The sequence below is a fragment of the Polistes canadensis genome, unplaced genomic scaffold, assembly GCF_001313835.1.
Source record: "Polistes canadensis isolate GaletaPanama2010 unplaced genomic scaffold, ASM131383v1 scaffold_26, whole genome shotgun sequence".
Lineage (NCBI taxonomy): Eukaryota > Metazoa > Arthropoda > Insecta > Hymenoptera > Vespidae > Polistes > Polistes canadensis.
Genome location: NW_014569573.1, coordinates 1,001,193 through 1,019,794, shown reverse-complemented (window position 1 = coordinate 1,019,794; position 18,602 = coordinate 1,001,193). Strand labels below are relative to the sequence as shown.

The following is an 18,602-nucleotide window of genomic DNA, read 5'->3' as shown; positions in this document are numbered from 1 at the left end:
AGTTAACGAATTTATTAAACGGGAAAATTGACGAAAATGATGGAACGCAATGTGCGGGCAAAACGGAAATACCCTTTCATTTTACGCCCGACAAAATACGTCCCAGATGGGAAGTCCCTTTTTGGATATATAACAAAAGATGACAATTGAGAACTTATGTATCTATAGAAAGTCACGTTTTAATCGGACAAGATAATTATATTTTATCGAAATTATTAATAATACTACTACCTCAAAATCATTTACAAATATTTGTATTTTGTTGGATTTTGTATTCCCGGATACTCGATACCATCTCCATTGACTAGAGTCATTAATTATATCGTAAAACAGGATACCATTGTATAAGATCGAAAACAATTGAATACATTAAAAATGGATCATTTAAACGGGACGCATTGTGTATCATCAATTAAATCGAAACTGTCTACGTAACTATCGCAATAATTGATAATGATTACGTCGTTGTGTCAACGTATAAAAATAAAAGAAGAAAATTAATTACAGGAAAATATAGATATGTTTATTAATTTGATCGTAACGAGAAGAAATAGAAAAATAAGATAGATGGTGAACGATAAAGAAATGTCGATAACACGGGTGCGATCATTTCCAGCATTACTTGTGCGCGTAAACCGCAAATCCTTCCCTTTGAACTTTTACGATTGAATTCGTGTTATTTTCTTTCCTTTGAAATGTTTTAAAGGTACGAATTTAAATCGACAATTTCAAAGGAATTAGGAGAATTTGGAGATATTCTCGTCGTAATTCGAAGATAATTCTATTATCTTCTATATGATTCTTAGATATAGGAACAATACGCTTAATATTATATTGAAATATGTCGAGTTAACTGTGACGAGAAGATTCGATAAATCATATTTAGGAAGGAGATAGATGGGAAATGTGATTTCGGAATTGTGTTCGATATAACTCGTAAATATCGTGTGGTAGTATTATAAATCACACAATACGTAACGGATGAGTCCTCGAAATAAGTTGAGATTTATTAAAATTAAATTTGTCCATGCATTTCTCTATGCTTATACGTATGTATAGCCGATACATACTTGTAATACTATCTAGAAATTTCGATCTCGTATTTTCTACTCTTCCGAGTCAGTTTATATTTGCCTACTAAATTCTCAAACTACTATCGAGCTTCTTTATAGGTATACACATATACGTATCGTCTATGTATTTAGTCATATCTATATACGTGTTATATAGATAGATATATAACTTTGCCGACTTTAATGGATCTAAGCTCTGGAAATCGTTATCGGATGGAGTTCGTATCTCAAGCTCGTAGACTTCTGCTTTGGTAATCGAGACCTTCTGGTGACCCTCGATTTATGACTCGATCGAGGAATATCCGGACGTTCGAATACGTCTAAAACATCCCTTCTTTCTTCTTATATCTTATAACCATAAATTTCATGCTTTAGGAATAAACGAGTAGAATCAATGATTTCAAAGTAAACTTTTAATCCATCAAACGAATGTCTAGAGAAATATTTTCCCATGTGAGTTATGTGCCCGGAGTTCGGTTGGTCGAATGTCTGCTAACTTAAATTCTTCACATGAATTTATCCAGCAAACATACTCTTACTCGCTCGACGAAACACTCCTCTTATATTTGACGATGTCACGTAAACAAGCTTAGCAAATATAGAATGCATGTCGTAAGTTATAATTATAACTCTGTCGAGTTATTCGGTTGGTCGACTTATTTGGACACGTCGATATTCGATACACATTGGATATTCGATAAACATTCAAATGTCATATTGTTATGCAGAGATTTTCTCAACATAAATAACAGATAATAGGAACTTTTAAGTAAAACTTTTAGCACACCGTCACATTTTATGCATTACAAATATTTCATATTCCAAGCAAAGTAAATTTAACTTGCAGTATACGTTAGTGCTTATTTTTCTAGTTAAATTAATGCATATGATACATATGTATATGTTACCGTAAAAGTTGGAAATCAGTCATTGCTAGTAATTCTTTGGCATTACTATGAATGCAAAGAGCATTTACATATATATATCTCTCTTTATTTTATTTTATTTTTTCTTACGTAACAACGAATCTTGTGCTTTTATCACGAATACAGAATTTCATTTGTCAAATATACCACCCATTCTTCGAATGAATCGTAATTATACTTTTCCCTATAGATCTCGTAGTACTATACGATACTTACATTTGGAGAAAAACGAATACCCTCGACACGACTATACAAGCGGAATACCATTTTTACAAATTATTCTTCCACTCTTTCTCGTTTCGCATTGTTCCAGAAGAGGCACATTGTGTCCCAGGATATAATAAATTATTCTTCTCGTTCTTCCTCGTTTTATCCCACGGTACACTGTATCATCATCTCCGTTGAAATTCCATCTTTCTCTTTATATTCTTCTTTTCTATACGTACTTAGCACCAATTAATAGCCATAATTCAAAATGTTCTAGAGTAAGTTGTCCGAATAAAGAAGAAGAAGAAGAAGAAGAAGAAGAAGAAGAAAAGGGAAGAGGAGAGGAAAGGAAAGATTTTCGACAGACCGAGGTAGAATTCGACGATACTTACACGCTCAGAAGAGAAAAGCACTCGAGATAGGCGCGGACTGTCTAGGAAAATACTCTCGAACGAGCTGCGAGAAGTTGGAGTGTACTACAAGAAGAAGAAGAAGAAGAAGTAGAAGTAGAAGGAGGAGGCATAAGATTGTGGTCGTCATCGAGCAATAACGACTTTCCATAATGGTTTTCCATAATGGTTACCGCGCCAACCTTCCCTTGCTTCCTTACAATTTTACCGCAGTTTTCCCACTTACTTTTTTTTCTTTATCCTGCTTACCAATAGCTAATTGTATTCTCGGAGAAGAAGTTACGTATCTACACGACGATTATCCTTACGACAGGTAACAACTAAATATATGAACGTGCACACAATGATCTCGATAAATAAAAATGACAATGGATCGTGGACAATTTGTTTGATCTTTTTTTTTCTTTTCTTATTTTTGTTGAAATCGTAAGCAAGTTTCCAAAGAAGATATATTCCCTGACTGAAAACTCTTTCAATCTACGTTGATCCTTTTCCATCGAACGTCCCCTTGGTAAAGCTTATTAACGTCTTATTATGAAGCAAAAAGATACAGCGAAGAGTGATCGCTAACGCGAGTGCTTTGGCCAATCAAAGTTAAGCCACTATTCAACTACTTTGCAGAGTTCCTAATAGCCGGGCTTATCCAGCCACGAAGTGAACCATCAAAGATGAGATTAATTCGATCGAGTGTCCTCGTAAATTGAAGAAAACTGATTTTCTCTCGAAAGATTCCACCTGCCGTTTTCTCTCTCTCTCTCTCTCTCTCTCTCATCTTATCGAAAACTTTGACTCGGTGAGAATCTTTCTTACAATTAGTTGGGAGACGATCGGCGAAATTTGACTATATTTCTCAACGGTTTTTGTAAATAAAAGCTAAAAAGAGAAAAGACAGAGAATGGGGAAGAGGGTGAAAGGACGAAGATCGGATCAATCTTGAGAAAAGCCGCGAGCATTTATCCACTTATACTCGACGACCCGTCCGAGCACTTTACAACTTCTTAATTGCGGGTTCTTCCGTTAGTGAGTAGTAGTAGTAGTAGTAATAGTAGTAGCTAAAGGCCGATTAAGAACACGACAGTATCGACCAAGTATCGCGATAAATGCTCGTCAAATAATTTACCGCGGCAAACGTTCTGCCAGCTAATTATTTCGCAGTATACTACACGAGAATGAAAAGTTTACTAAATCGAGACTGTAATTTATGTACGTTTGACTTTTATGTTCCTGCGCATGTTCGCATGTCATTTAACTTACGAACACGTACGGCCTCGTCGTTCACGTATGATATAAACAACGAACGTCGTATGATTTAGTTTTTGATCGATGAATATATAATTTGATTCAAAATGTAGAATATTATGTAACAATAAATTATAATTTGTGTTAAAAAACTTTATTTGTGAAATATTTTCTATACACGGTAAAAATGAAGGAGATTATTGAAATGCGTTATAACTTATATAATTGATATGAAATTTAAAACGATATGTGTTTAAATAACTATGAACTCAACGATGTTACCAACTTTGTTAAGCATTCCATAGAAATAAAAGTTAACGAACGAGGTTTGAGCTCTCTTTTTTTGAAGAACATAATCGTCCGTAACGAACAACGAACAGGAATATATACGAAGTTAAACTATTTCCGAGTAGCGATCAAGTTAAGACAATTTGCATGTATATGCGATATTTGAACGTAACATTTGGGAACACTGTGCTTATCGAAAATAATACTAAAACTATATGCACCACGCATTGTTCGTTCTAAGCAGGATACGTTCGCGTTACGCTCTTTCGACCATTCACTTTCTGTGCGATTATATTTAATGCGAGAGAGATGAAGCGAGTTGTTGGAGTTTAATCGGGACTCGTCCGCAAAACTTCCTGGTATGCGCCGATAAAGTTCGCGATTAAAAATAAAATATAAAATACGTATAAGCGGATGTCCGTGAGATTGTCAAAAAAATAACCGGAAAGTAATGAAAATAAAATCTAATAAAAATAGAAAGAAAGGAAATAAAAATAATCAGTAAAAGAAAGTGAACGTAGTCAAAGAATGAACAAAATTATTCTCCGAACCGAATAAAATTGTTCTCTCGTGCGAACTATGTAAACGTCTACGTAACTAGAATTTCATGATAATGATGCCTAGAATCGGGGGGAAAGAGACAGTGGGAAGGTGGTGAAGGGGGGAGGAGGGGAAGAGAAAACGAGGGAGGAAAAATCGTATAAGGTCTGGCACGCACCATTAGCGAAACGAAAAAGAGTTAAAAGCTTGGGCACGTACTCGAAGCGTTAACAAAAGTATAAATCGTTAGAGACATTTCTCAAGTTATCCGTCGTCGTGGGTGGTCACTTTAGTTTGTAGCCCACTCGAAATTCGGTGGGCGCCAAGTGTAATCGTTACTCCATTGGACGGAAAAGAAAGAAAGAAAGAAAGAAAAAAATAAAGCATTGGCGCGAACGTTTTCGAGTGGAAGAACATTCGCGGCCGAAAGCGTGTCTCGAGTACTTGTACCATCTTGGAAGTTAGTCTCGAGTTGGAAAAGCACAAAGTGCGTGTCCTTGTCAACCTTCCTGAATTTCCAACAAACTCACACCCTGATTAAGACGACGATTATTCAAATTGTCGATGAATCTCATTTACAATTTTACCTTGATTAAATAAATCATTTAGTAATATAATTTATGAATGTTTGTTCAACGAAATACATACACTTAATTAGTTAGTTGTGTATTTCTCACATTTTCGTAAATAAAACAAAATAATAAGTAAATACGGGTAAACATCGAAGTTGAGAACCCTTGGCGCGCTTGTTTCTCGCGGATTTTCATTTCATCCATTTCTTTTTGTTTCGAGGGTGATCGCCGGCCCGTAAAACTTATGCAAGCACCGAGCTTGCCGTAGTAGTACATGCGAGTGTTTATTCGGGAAGTGCAGTGGAAAAAGTCTATGCATAGTCGGGCGAGTTCCTGCGCCAGAAACGTCATGTTCAACGTCAAGTCACCCGGAAAATAGGCATCGAGTAATCGCACCTCCATCGATATACAAAAACGCTTTTATTTTTAGAACCGCGTTTCCATCGCGAAAAAGATAAAAAAAAAGAAGCACGCGACAACTCACGATTATCGAAATTAAATATTGAATCTCGCAAATAATCGCTTTTGTTTCGTTACGAAGAATCGATCATGTATACGAACGACGATGTCCCTGTCTTTTTTTTTTTTTTTTATTTATAGTTTATTGTTAGATCGATGAACCTATTAATTAATCCTATCGATTAAATGTAAAGCGACAAATTTATTGTTCCAGCAAATTTTCAAAGGAATGAAACCACCACATATCAAACGTCATTATTGTATCTCATCGAAGATCGCAAGTGCGTGTCTAGTCGCATTATCGTCGATAACGTGTTGTGTTCTATCTACGTGGGCAAATTCTAACGGAGATCCTATAACGCTAAGGTCTCTATCGAAGGATTAGTAAGGAGAGATGGTAGAGATGAAGGAACCATGAGTAGTGTCTATTGGATAGAAACGGTAATAGTGGAGGCACGATAGAGGAGTAAAGGCTCGGCAAATAGAGTCGTCAGACGAGGCTGCATCGAGCCCGTGGAATTATTAATTTTAATTACACAACTCGAGGCGGGCGAGTTCTGCGTCGAGCTCTGCATCGAGAAGCCCTGCCTTACGTAATAAACTTACAGCAACACTACCGGCCTCTCGCTTCTACCCCATACCCTGCTAACCTCGCACCACCAACTCCACTTGCCATCATCCATCCGCAGCAGCATTACGTGGGTATTGATTAAACGCAACACATCCCCACCCTTCCTACTACTACCACCAAATCCTCCTCCACCGGACCGACACCTCTGCGGGGGTTGCTTACTACCACTACCACTACCAACGAAGGGCTTCGACTCGGCCAGCAATTAATATTATTTATCGACGTCTTAATCGGCTGGCCGCATCTAACCGCTACCTCCAACCCCTTTGGGTTTTCAGCCACGGGGGTTCAACCGGGAAAAGACGTAAAGAAAAAAAAAAAGTAAGCTCGTACTTCCTATGATCTATCCTGTCATATTTAGCTATTCGTTGCGTGACTATTATTATCCTTTTCTACTACTATCCTTTCCCTCTCTTATCTCATATTCTTCTTTATTCCTCGATCATTCTTTTTTTTCTTCAAATCCATTTTCCCCCTCTCCCTCTCACTCGCTTTCGCTCTCTCTCTTTCACTTTGTTTCTTCTTGAAAAGAGTTTTTCTAGCCACGCGATCGCTTTACGCGTTAACCTTTACTCTTGACTATTGCGGAAATGCAATAAGAGATCGACTATCACGAATGAAATTGTTTAGGCGTGCTTTTAACTCTCCTTTGATCTTATATTACAAGTCATGCCTTTTCAAAATGTTATCTATCGTCAATTACATCGTTTGATATATTTTGTTCTTACGCGTAAGATACAATGAACCTTATTATCGATAAAAGAATCAGTTATTCGACAATATTTTGCGAATTATCAGTATACTTTATACTTTGACTAAATGATCAGAAGTTAAACAGCAACATCTATCTATCTATCTTAAATTGAGACTAACGATGAACTCGAGAACGAGTATAAAGTAGGTAATGATGAAATTACGAAAGAATGTAAGAAGAGGCAACGGAGCTCTTCGAACATCTTTTCTTTGATCTACTTGGCGAAATAGTTACATACGCTTTTGCTCCCCCATTTACTTTTCCTCCTTTACTCTTTATTCCGTCTTTACTAACGCGTAACTCTTTGCGATATTCCTTATCATTAAAAGGAAACTCTAACGTGTACGGCAAGCGTTAATTATGCTAATTGTTCTGAATTATTTCCTTTGGATGAAGATAAATTTTAATTAAACAAAAAAGAAAAAAAGAAAAGATCGATAAACGATTCCTCGATTGTGTATGGAGAAATGAACAAAATAATTAAACGACATAAATGATTCGATTTAATCTGTAGAGTACTCGCAAATAAACACGATTCTCTCCATAACTCATTCGTAAGAGACGTTTTCATCATATAAATGATCATTCACGTTGATGGTAGACTCTTGAAATAACGAAGATACTCGAGAGAAACTCGTAGAGATGACGCGTATGAAGGTACATCAAGAATAAAAGAAAAAAAAGAGAGAGAGAGGAGAAGAAAAAAAAAAGAAAAAGAAGAAGACGAGCACGGTGTCTTGACTCTGACTTCATCGCGAAGAAGGTTTAGGAAGAACTTTAACGATCTTGTTTCGCATAGTAAACTCAGTAAAACTTATCCTACGTAATTCTCATGAGTAAACAGGTCGTGTATGTATCTTATTGTTAGTTGGAGAAATCGATATTAATGAAATTTCTGAAGTATTTGAAAAAGGGTCGTTAAAAAAATTGGATAGGAAGGAACATAGGATTTTGTATTAGAGGAAAACCAAACGAACACAACTTCTGAAAGCATGTTTTCCTATTTTCTTTTCAGCTCTCTGTATACCATCGGACTTCTCTGACAGCTCGTCGATATAGACTGCTCATCGTTATCCACGATTCGAATAGCGCGGTCGAGACGAAACAATAAAAGCTCTTACACGTGCATGATCATTCAACGTTTGGCTGGAGAGAGAAAACAACCCCCCTCACCTACCCCACACCCCCGCCGCTCTCCTGTATTTATATACTATATACTATATATACGTACGCGTATTATCGAATGCTCAGAAAATAACAATGAGATTTACGATCGATTCGTACGTGCCGGACGAGAAAAGTACGAGTAAGAGAGATAAATAGATGTACGGTTGAATAGACATACACAGGGTGTACTATTTATTCGATTTAAATGAAAAGAATCGAATATCCCAAAATTGCTTACGAATTTATGAAATTATAATACTTGTTGTTACGAATATTTTATCGTATTAGAAAATTTAAACGTTTATACATATATTAATATATAATTAAAAGGATTCAATTTTATCACGTATCTACTACATTTTATACACGTTAACAACTATCGTTATATTAAATAAAATAGGAAACATAAGATTATTCTAAAATTCGTTCTCTTAATTAAAAGTGATTAACATTAATAAGAAAAGCATAGAAGTAAAAAGAATTGAATAGATGCTCGAGTACACACACACACACACACACACACACATACGATATGTGTAGAAATTGAAGGCGCGTCGAAGGCGCGTCGGAGGCGCCAAACTCGAACGCGACGGCGTTGGTGGTTGTAAGGGCTGAGGTGGCGAGGGCGAACACCACCCTTTCAGCCGGCTGCCGGATAACAAATGGCCACGCCGCCCCTGAAGGACAACGGAGCGTTGTGTCGGTAGTTCGGGCGTAATTCTGCGCCCGGACGACAGGGCCGTAAGTCACGGGCTCAAACGAAGCGGCTAGGTATTAATTAGAGTTTCAGGCTGGGAACCGCGATCACTTATCACCAGGTCCGACCTAATCTGCCGCCAGTCTCCCCACCAACACACTCTCTTTCCACCGGATTCGAATTTTCCCTCACTCTCTCTCTCTCTTTCTCTCTCTATCTCTCCCACCGATTTTCGCCCTCTCGAGTTAACGTCGGCACAGTCAAAAGGCAGCGTTAGCTTAGAATGGGACAACTTAAACCACCTGATTGATGCCACTTCGATCGTTAACGAGTCTCCTCGATAGATCTTAAACTATTGCTACTCGAATATATTAATTAATGTTTCTAAGAACTTTGAAAATACGAGTAATATGTTTTAGTTTTAAACGAGCAAAGCTAAATTATCGATGGAGTATACAAAATTGTCCCTCCCTCTTGTTCAGAGTTGCACCGTTTGTTTTATCAGTGTTTTTCTAGAGTTTTTTTTGTATGGTTGCATAAGGTAAGATTCTCTACATTGACCGTAACATAATATACGTTACATACACGTGTGTTAAAGAAGAAGAAACGAAGGAATGTCTGATCGCGAATACAATTTTGCATTTTCAACTCGGAGTGGTCTTGAGGAACGTTAAACGTAGACGGGGCAATTACTTTTACGAGGTGGTGGGTTCCGCAATAAGAACACGTGTAAATATATTTTAGACTCAGGAGGCGAGTAAAAAAAGTGCGAGCAAGAGAAAACGGCTACGTGGAGGAACATAAAACTCCATTTTAAATGGGCACGAAGTTGACAAGTAAATAAATAGGCTCGCATAAAAAGCTTTTAACGAAAACACGCCGGTGGATACGGATTAATGATTTACATATATTTTCTTTGGATAAAAAAAGAGAAAGAGAGAGAGAGAGAAAAAAAAGAAATTAATCGAAGGAAAAAATAGCAAAGTGAAATTTGTGACGAGCATGCTCGTCAATGCGGTTCTTACAATTGGTTGATAATTAATTGATTAATTTAATCACCAGAATCCCGTTTGAACGAAAGCTAACGAGCGAGGCTATTATTAATCGGTTCATTAATTCCTACTAATTTAAAATTTTCAACCCAGCTGGATATAACCTGACGTTTCCTCCAATATAATTTTCGCGATTTCACTGTAAAATTATCGACAAAATTAAACGCGGAATCTCCGCTTTCGTATTATCGATTAAATCCGTTGGAGAAGAATAATAGGAGAATTTTATCTGCCTGTTTGATAGGATAGGGATGAAAAAAAAAAAAAAATTAATAAAATAAAATAAAATAAAAGTCTTTATTATTCAATATTAATTATTGACTAATCGATTATATTCGATAATAATCATTAAAACGGCTTAGATTTTCTTGCCGAGAATGTAGTCTAGCGTTAAAAAGGAGAATATCGTGATTAATTGGAAAGCCATTAATAATTATTTCCTTTAAGCTAACGCGACAGTAATGAAATATAGGATGTTAATGTGCGTCAAGTTGATAGAAGAAAAGTCGAAGAAATGTGCGGAACTAAAGTCGATTTAGGAGTGGGAGGTTTTAATTGGAACTAGAGATTAAAAGTAAAAGATAGAGGGAAAGAATTGATAGAGATCATCGAATTGGAGATCGAGCGAACGATTTCATAGACCCTTTTACTACTCCATACGGTGAAATTATTCAGCCGATTTCCAATTGGTCGTGATAGCGCGTCCGGTGCACCACCATCCATTCGATGTCAATTAACATAACGTTCCGTCCTTGTCTCTGTTTTAAAGGCAATAGATCAATTACTATCCTCATTTATCTTCCTCCGTCGGTTTATTCTTCGAACAAAAGCGAACGCAACGTCAATGGAAACGGGGGGTGAGTGGGTGGGTGGGGGGGATCGATAATGAATCGTGATTTACGTCGCCACGACCTAGTTTTGGGGGAGAAGAAGGAATGAGAGACGAAGATATCTATCTATCCCATCTAGCATATCTATCCCATCAAAATGGCCGCCTTCGAAGTTCTCTGGCACCGTGATGAACCGTAGAGAGGGCTGTTCGTGAGATCTCGACGTTCCAAGTTTCTCATTTCGGAGAGTTTCTACTGGTTTGCGAGCCAAACACGTTCGTCCGAGGGGTCAGCCATGCTTGCCCTTTACAGAGGATCGCTACGTTCGTAACCCTCAATTAACTCGACTGCGAATTGATTTTCCGGTTTACTGTCACTTACAGGATCCAGCCTCCGAAGCAGGCCTCCCTCTTCTTCGACGTAGGCACGAGTATCCCTATGTATATATACCTGTAACTACGTATCTAGCCATGTGTATGTGCGAGATTCGAATTAGAACCGCTCGGATACGACGTAGAATTACGTATTAGCTTTCCGATATTCCCAACGTCGTTACTACGTAATTCTAATCTCTATATGGATTGGTAATGTACGTGTGCCCATAGTTATAAGACTGGCCAAAGAGTAAACAATTTTATTTCTCTTATTTTCAATGAAATGATATTGTTAAATACAAATCATTAGACGGTGCTCATTATCTCAACATTATATGATATTCATTTACAATTAGCGTTTCAATATTATGAGCACATATTTGCACGTGTCTACCCCCTTGGAGAAATAAATGGATTAATATTTAAACGATCGTTAAAACGCTATCAATTGGAATTCTTCTTCTTTCCCCCCCCCCCCCGCGTTATATAAAAGAATAAAATATAAATATGTTAATAGCATTAATCAAAGAGAATACTCTGATCGAATCAATTTGTAGCGACGCTTAGCCGCGACTAAAAGGAATAATATGATTTTCATTTTAATATTGGGAATAAAAAGAATGCGGATTCGTTGGTTAGTTCGTTTCTTCGTGGTGGATTGGAAAAAAATTTGTGCAAATTTCCAGGAACGAACGACGATCACGATTCGTTACGATTACTCGAAAGCAGTAGAATCGATGAGATTTTTTTTGTCCCCCTCGTAGTTTGAAAGTTAAAACACGAGTAGGTATTTCGAAAACGATAAAAAATTCACTCTGAAACGAGTAAAGAGGAGGATAGAGAATGGCATTCGCGACACGCCGCGTTTCTCCTGATGAAGCGGACGAGATCAAAGTACTTTCGAAGCTCGCGGCAATTTCCCGAAAGATTGCCCGTTGATTTAATTCATGGTGGTGTTCCACGATCGGTGCCAGAAACGTTCGAAAGTGGTGCGAATTCGTACGATTCAACGAGTCCAATAAAATGTATTTACGTAGAAGCTTGCTTGTGTAGTATCTCTACGTGTCTACGATGTTTTATTCAATTCGATCAATAGTCTATGTATTTTTTTCGATTACGCCCTTAAACGAGGAATTAATCAACGATATTCAATAAGTTGATCGTTCGAACGATAATATAGACAATATTTCAATCATTAAATAAATAAAAAAAACAACGAAGCCTCGATTTATAATAAGTGCTGTTAACAAAATATCGTGCAAATTGAAATCTTGTAATTGGAATTACATTTCAGGAAAATATTACGAATACCGTATTAAATTGTGAAACGCAATGTTCGTGTAAATGAAAGATTGGCGCAACCCTAAGACGCATAGTAGAGACAAACTCATCCGACAAGAGTAGAAAAGCGTAACGCTATGAAGGAAGGAAGGAAGGAAGGAAGGAAGGAAGGAAGGGTAGTAGTAATAGTAAAGAGGAGGGGATGGTTTAGCAACGTCGAAGGGAGAGTGCGTGCGGATGTTTCGTTCCGCGAGCCTCCCGCAACTCTCTGCGCAAGGGCTCGCTACGAAGAGGGTGGGTACTGGGACTGGTCGTACACGAAACAGCACTTACACCCCCATATACCCTCCGCTCCGGCGAACCTGCGAGTCGGCTCACCAACAGCTGGACTCCGCACCATACTCTCGGCTAAACCATAGCTATCGCGTGTGTTACCTACCTATCTCAGGGGTTTTCAAAATCTTCAACCTTCCTTCTTCAAGAAGTCTATTTAAGAACTAATATTTTCCTTCGATTTTCTTTATCCTCAAAAACACACCAAATTTTTCCTATTAATATTTGTCCACCTAATATCATTGAAACAAAATAAATGATATATTAAATTATATATTTCATTATAATGAAATTTATAGATATATCACGTAATTTATAATAAATTCTAATGATAACTATTTAAATAATCTCATTTAACGGATTAATATTTATGATATATCGACACGATGATCGTTCAATTGTTTTCTTTCGTACATCTAAAGTTTAATATACCTTCTACCCGATTATTGTTCGATAATTGAATTGAATTGCAAAGTAGAGTCAGGTTTGAAAGCCACTGTCGCATACACATACATAGATATCCATACATTTACGTAGACACTCGGTTATTCCTCTCGGTTCAAGCTCCTGGTTCACCAACACGTTCTCTTCTCCAAACGTATAAAGCCTCCCTCGCGTACACAAGGATCAGAGAAATACAGGCGAGTCCGTGAAACTATACCGATACTGGAAGGTACGTACTAATACCAATGCAGTAACGTAACCACTAACACCAACCAGGGCACTCGCGTTCCTGCAGTACTTACTCTGCAAGTGGAATTCTCTCGTGGACCGAGTTGGGGGAGTTTCCCTTTCTTCCCTTCATCCAGCAGCTCCATCACCCAGCAAGCAACCCACCCTCCGCTTTTCCGTCCCTTTTCCGAGCATCAACCCGCTCGGAACTTGCCTGGAACGGTCCTGGTAATGAAAACGAATCGCTCTTCTTTTCGAGCCCTCCCCTTTTTTTACCCTAACCAGACGGCGGCGCACACGGAACGCAACGAAACACGTCGGAGGGTTTCCGAGGACAGGTAAGAGAAAACCTAGACTGAAACACGGACGAAACTCTTGTTTGTCCGAGCGAGATTATTCTAACCTTGAAATATCTTAACATTCCACCATAACGTTTCTTTCAAAAACGATCCTACTATAATTCTACACTCATCTCTTGTTTTTTTCTTTTTTTTTTTTTCTTCAATAATCTAATGTTTTATATTAATATCATTGTTATTACGATTTGCCTTTTCCCTTATTATTTCTAGTTTGTAGTTTTTTTTTTTTATATATGAATAAATGAGCAGGTCGGTCTTCTTCGTAAGAATATATATCTCGCATATATGCATAATAGTGTAATTAATGCTTAAATTAAACATTTGAAAATGCTTTTGTATATTATTATCATTCGTATTTTGATGAAGTATCTTGTCTGGAGTGTACCTACAAATTCAAATATTATATTATCATAACTATTTATACGTCGAGTTTAATGAAAAGATAGTCGGCATAGCGTGCACGCGCGCGCGCACGAATAAAAAGTAACTTTATATTTTACAGCCACGATTATAATTAAAAATGAATTCCATCCTCGACGTGTGCATTGTAATTTGATATATGCTCGCGTTTTCTCCTTAGTTTTGACTGTTCTTTTTGTTTTTCGTTTAAGTAGGTACGTAGGTAGTGTAGGAAGTTTCTTATCGCGGTCGAATGGAACATTTTTCGAGAGAACAAAATTCAAAAAATACTCTATTTCTTTTATATCCGTTCGAACAGGCGGAATCTTAATTTCCATTAAAGCGAAACAACGAAATACGTTTAAAGTGAGAATAAAGGAGAACTGGTAATATCGATCCGATTGAATTCGTACTATTTCCGAGCGGCAAATCTTTGAAAAGTCTTTTTCCGATCGCGAATAACGGAGAAAAAGAGAATATAGAAAAGTATTAAAGGTAGAAATCTGAACCAGGTCAAGCTCTTCCTTTTCTCGGGCACGTTCGTTGCCATCGAATCGACCCTGCTGCTCGCTCTTTCGAATTCATTATCGTTAAGAATCATCATTTCCCTTCACGTGCTCGCACCTACATGTATACGTATATAGAAACATTGTTTAATTCGTTCACGCGAGTATATACGAGTCACGATAAATTCGTGCTCCTCGTATTACTTGGCGCGAAAACGGTGAGGGACACGATAACCGTGTACTCGAAACGTCTACGAAGGGTCGATGGACGTCGTTGATCAAGGGAAACGAGAACAACCAAAGTATTTTACCATTTTTTTATTTTTTATTTTTTTTTTTTTTTCATGCATATTATTTTTATCTACATTTTCTACGTGAGACAATTAGGTAATCGTTTCTTCTTATAAGAAAATGTAAGTGGAATTATATACTATACTCGCGGTGTACGTGTATATGGTACGTGTTAGATATGTATATATATAATATATATACATATATTAATATATACATATATTATTTATTATATGTATAAAAAATATTTATTAAAACTTTTCAAAAAAATTGCAAAGATGCACAATTTACAGCATTGCATTCTCTGACATTTTATGAACATTTGCAGATCGATTTATAACTCGACATGGTATTCTACGCAGAGACAAAATATTGTACTTTAATTTAATATAAGTTTCAGTAAAATTTATTCACTTTCAATATAAAAAATATTTACTAAAGCTTTTCAAAGAAATAGCAAAGTTGTACAATTTACATCATTTCAATCTCTGATATTGTATGATCGTATGGCTGCGTGTGTCTATTATTGAGAATGTATTCTTTTCAACGTTGTTTAAATAGTAATTTGATATTCTATAGGATATCAAAGTATTATGTTCGATGCTTAGGAAAAAGTGGAAGAATTTTTCAATTTCCGACGTCGTCTGAAGGCTCTTTGCATTCATAGTAATGACAAGGAATTACTAGCAATGACTGATTTCCGGCTTTGACGGTAACATATATATGTACTATACGTGGAACGTAGAAAGACTCCTTTTTTCCTTTTTTTTTTTTTTCTTACCCTTCGAGTTGTAGCCCTTTTCTCCATCTACTGGCGCGTACATACATACCTACCTAGTAAGTACCTAGTACCACGTCTAATTAGAGTTTCTCGACCATTCTCGTGTACCTTTCAGAGTCTGAAGAGTTCTTCTAGTGCTGCGTGACACTAGGAAAGAAGAGGAGTTAGTCGTGTTGGAGAAATGCCATTGCTGAGGGAACTCGGAAAGTCCTCTGTCCTCGGCCAAAACGAGGCTATCCACGAGGACTAGTATTTTTCAATTTCTCTAACTATACTACGATGTATAATATAATAATCAAAATACGACCGATAATTTACATTTTATTAGGTGTCTTTGCAATTGGATATTTTTAAGACAACACTAGATATTTATTTGTAATGAGAGAAGAAACTTTGGTTAACAAAACAAAAAACTGAAAGAAAAATATATATATAAACCGTTATTTCTTCTTTTAAGTGAATATGCGTGTAAGTAGCGTCGAATTTTTCATCCTTTACGAAGTTAAAATCATTTCACCAGAGAAGAAAGAGAAAGATAGATAGATAGATAGATAGGCAGGTAGATAGAGAAAAAAGAGAGAGAGAGAAACCTTTCGAGATCGCAAAGTACGAGTTATTTGTTCCATTTCAGTTTTCCCGCAAACAAGAAGAACGACGTCGCTAACGGAAACGGACGGAATTTACATTTAATCTCGAGGGTTGAAATTTAAAAAACTCGTGCGAACATTTCCTCCTCTCTTTCTCGTATCCTTGCTATACAGATGACGGAGTAAAAATATCGTTCGAAAATGTAATAGGTATTCTGAGTATTTCATTTGAGAAAAAAAAAAAAAAAGAAAAAAATACAAACTTTCCGGTAGAGGGGGGGGGAGATGGGGGGAAAAAGAAAGAATACCCATCGTAATTTCCGTATCGCTCGTCGGCAAATATCTCGTGTTCACTCTCTGTTCAAAACATATATTTCTCATTCTCCATCTCACTTAATTCCAGAAACATATGCGAACTCATTCGAATATCGTCCCTTTTCCTTTCGAAAAGGGAAAGAGTGAGATAGAAAAAAGAACAAAGAAACAAGTCCGGCTCGATTCGAAAGCTTATTTCTTTGTGAAAGAAAAAGAAATACTTTCTGTCGGGGGGGAGGGAGGGGAGTTCTCCGTGCACGGAAATAAGATAACGAAAGAATGAAAGAACGAACGAATTCGAATTTCTGTCGTATCTTTTTTTTTCTTTCCAATCGGAACTTCGATGGGGATTAAAATTAAACGGGCGACCACCGGGAAAATAAGGCTGGGGACGCAACTCGAAATAATCCTCTAAGAAAAAGGCGAAAGACGAAAGTACGAATAAGAAACGAAAGAAACACGCAGTCATCGTGACTCGGAGAAAATCCTGGCGACGGTAACGGCGACGAGACGGCGCACCATCCTTCTTCCCTTCGTGCTCGGTGACAGAAAACAAGCACGGATGCACACCCTCCTACCCCCTACCCCTCCCTTTCCCCGCTCCCCACCTTTTACCTCGTTGTGGTTTAGGTTAGGGTGAAAAAGGGAGAATGGGATGGCTCGGTCGAATCAATTAAAAGCTCGCGAGCGGTCTGAAATTTATGCGGGAAAAATTAACAAGTCAGATGTCTCTCCGAGCACAAACTCCCCAATTCCCCCTCTTTCTATCTACTTCTCCATGACTCTCCCAACGACAACTACAACTACTACTACGACGATGACGACGACGACGACGACGCGACGTCGGGGTCTCGTGGCTCGACGGATATTAAATTAACGGAAATAATGAAATGATAACCGACTCGGAGCTCGACGAGCCAGTTTTTCCTCCTACCGATCCACCAATCGTCTACTCTCTCCTAAATCCTCCGAAAAGTCAAATTATAATGTCACCGATTATACAGGTTCCTTAGTTTAACTTGATATTATTATCTCTCTTTTTTTTTTTTCTTTTTTTTTTGTATGCCCTTATTCTCTACTTTGAAATTTATCAAATAATATTATGACACGCGATAAAATATGGAAAACGGTTTTTATTGACACTTTTGTTTTTATATCCAACTACTAAGCCCTTTTTTATTTGAAATACTTTTTGTTCATAATATTAAATACATAAGTACATATAATAATATATTAAAGTTGATCGAGTTAAATGGCGAGACCCTTTATGATTTATCTTCTATGTTCCATTTACCATCCACTCACCCTTTTCTTGTTCGTCCCGTTAGCGTTAACTGGCTACCGCGATTAAACCACTGGCCATTACGTTTCGGATATATTCGGAACGTAGTACTAGCGGTGGAAAGGTGATGTCGAAGGGTGGCCACAGTCGAAAAGGGTAAACCTTGCGGAAGCCGAAACGTTGTACCGGTATCTTGACCTCAATGGTCAAGACTGCTACCACCTTTCTAACGGCAAACGAAACGATTATTTTTGCCTAAATACACTACCGATCAAAACTTTACTTACACGTCATCTAAAACTCCTTATTTATCTTTTGTCAAATGTTATCTAAATAAATTTCATACCGTACGGATTTTTTGTTTCGATCAAATTCAACAAACAATTCAAATCACTCTCTCTCTCTTTCTCTCTCTCTCTCTCTCTCTATTTCTTGCTTCGTAAATAAGACGCAAGACAAGGGATAGGTGGAATATCGAAGACGATATCGGAATAATTAAAGGGTAAAAGCAGACGATGTGATGGATAGGAGGAAGTAAGGGTGCAACGAGTGGGTGGGAGTATCTCGAGGACGTGGC

General features: G+C 37.4%; 1 protein-coding gene across 5 annotated transcripts in view; it reads right to left on the bottom strand.

The window, feature by feature from the left end:
- The window catches only part of LOC106783822, a 221,227-nt gene that overhangs the window by 117,469 nt on the left and 85,156 nt on the right, over positions 1–18,602 (bottom strand). The gene's annotated exons all lie outside the window — the stretch shown is intronic.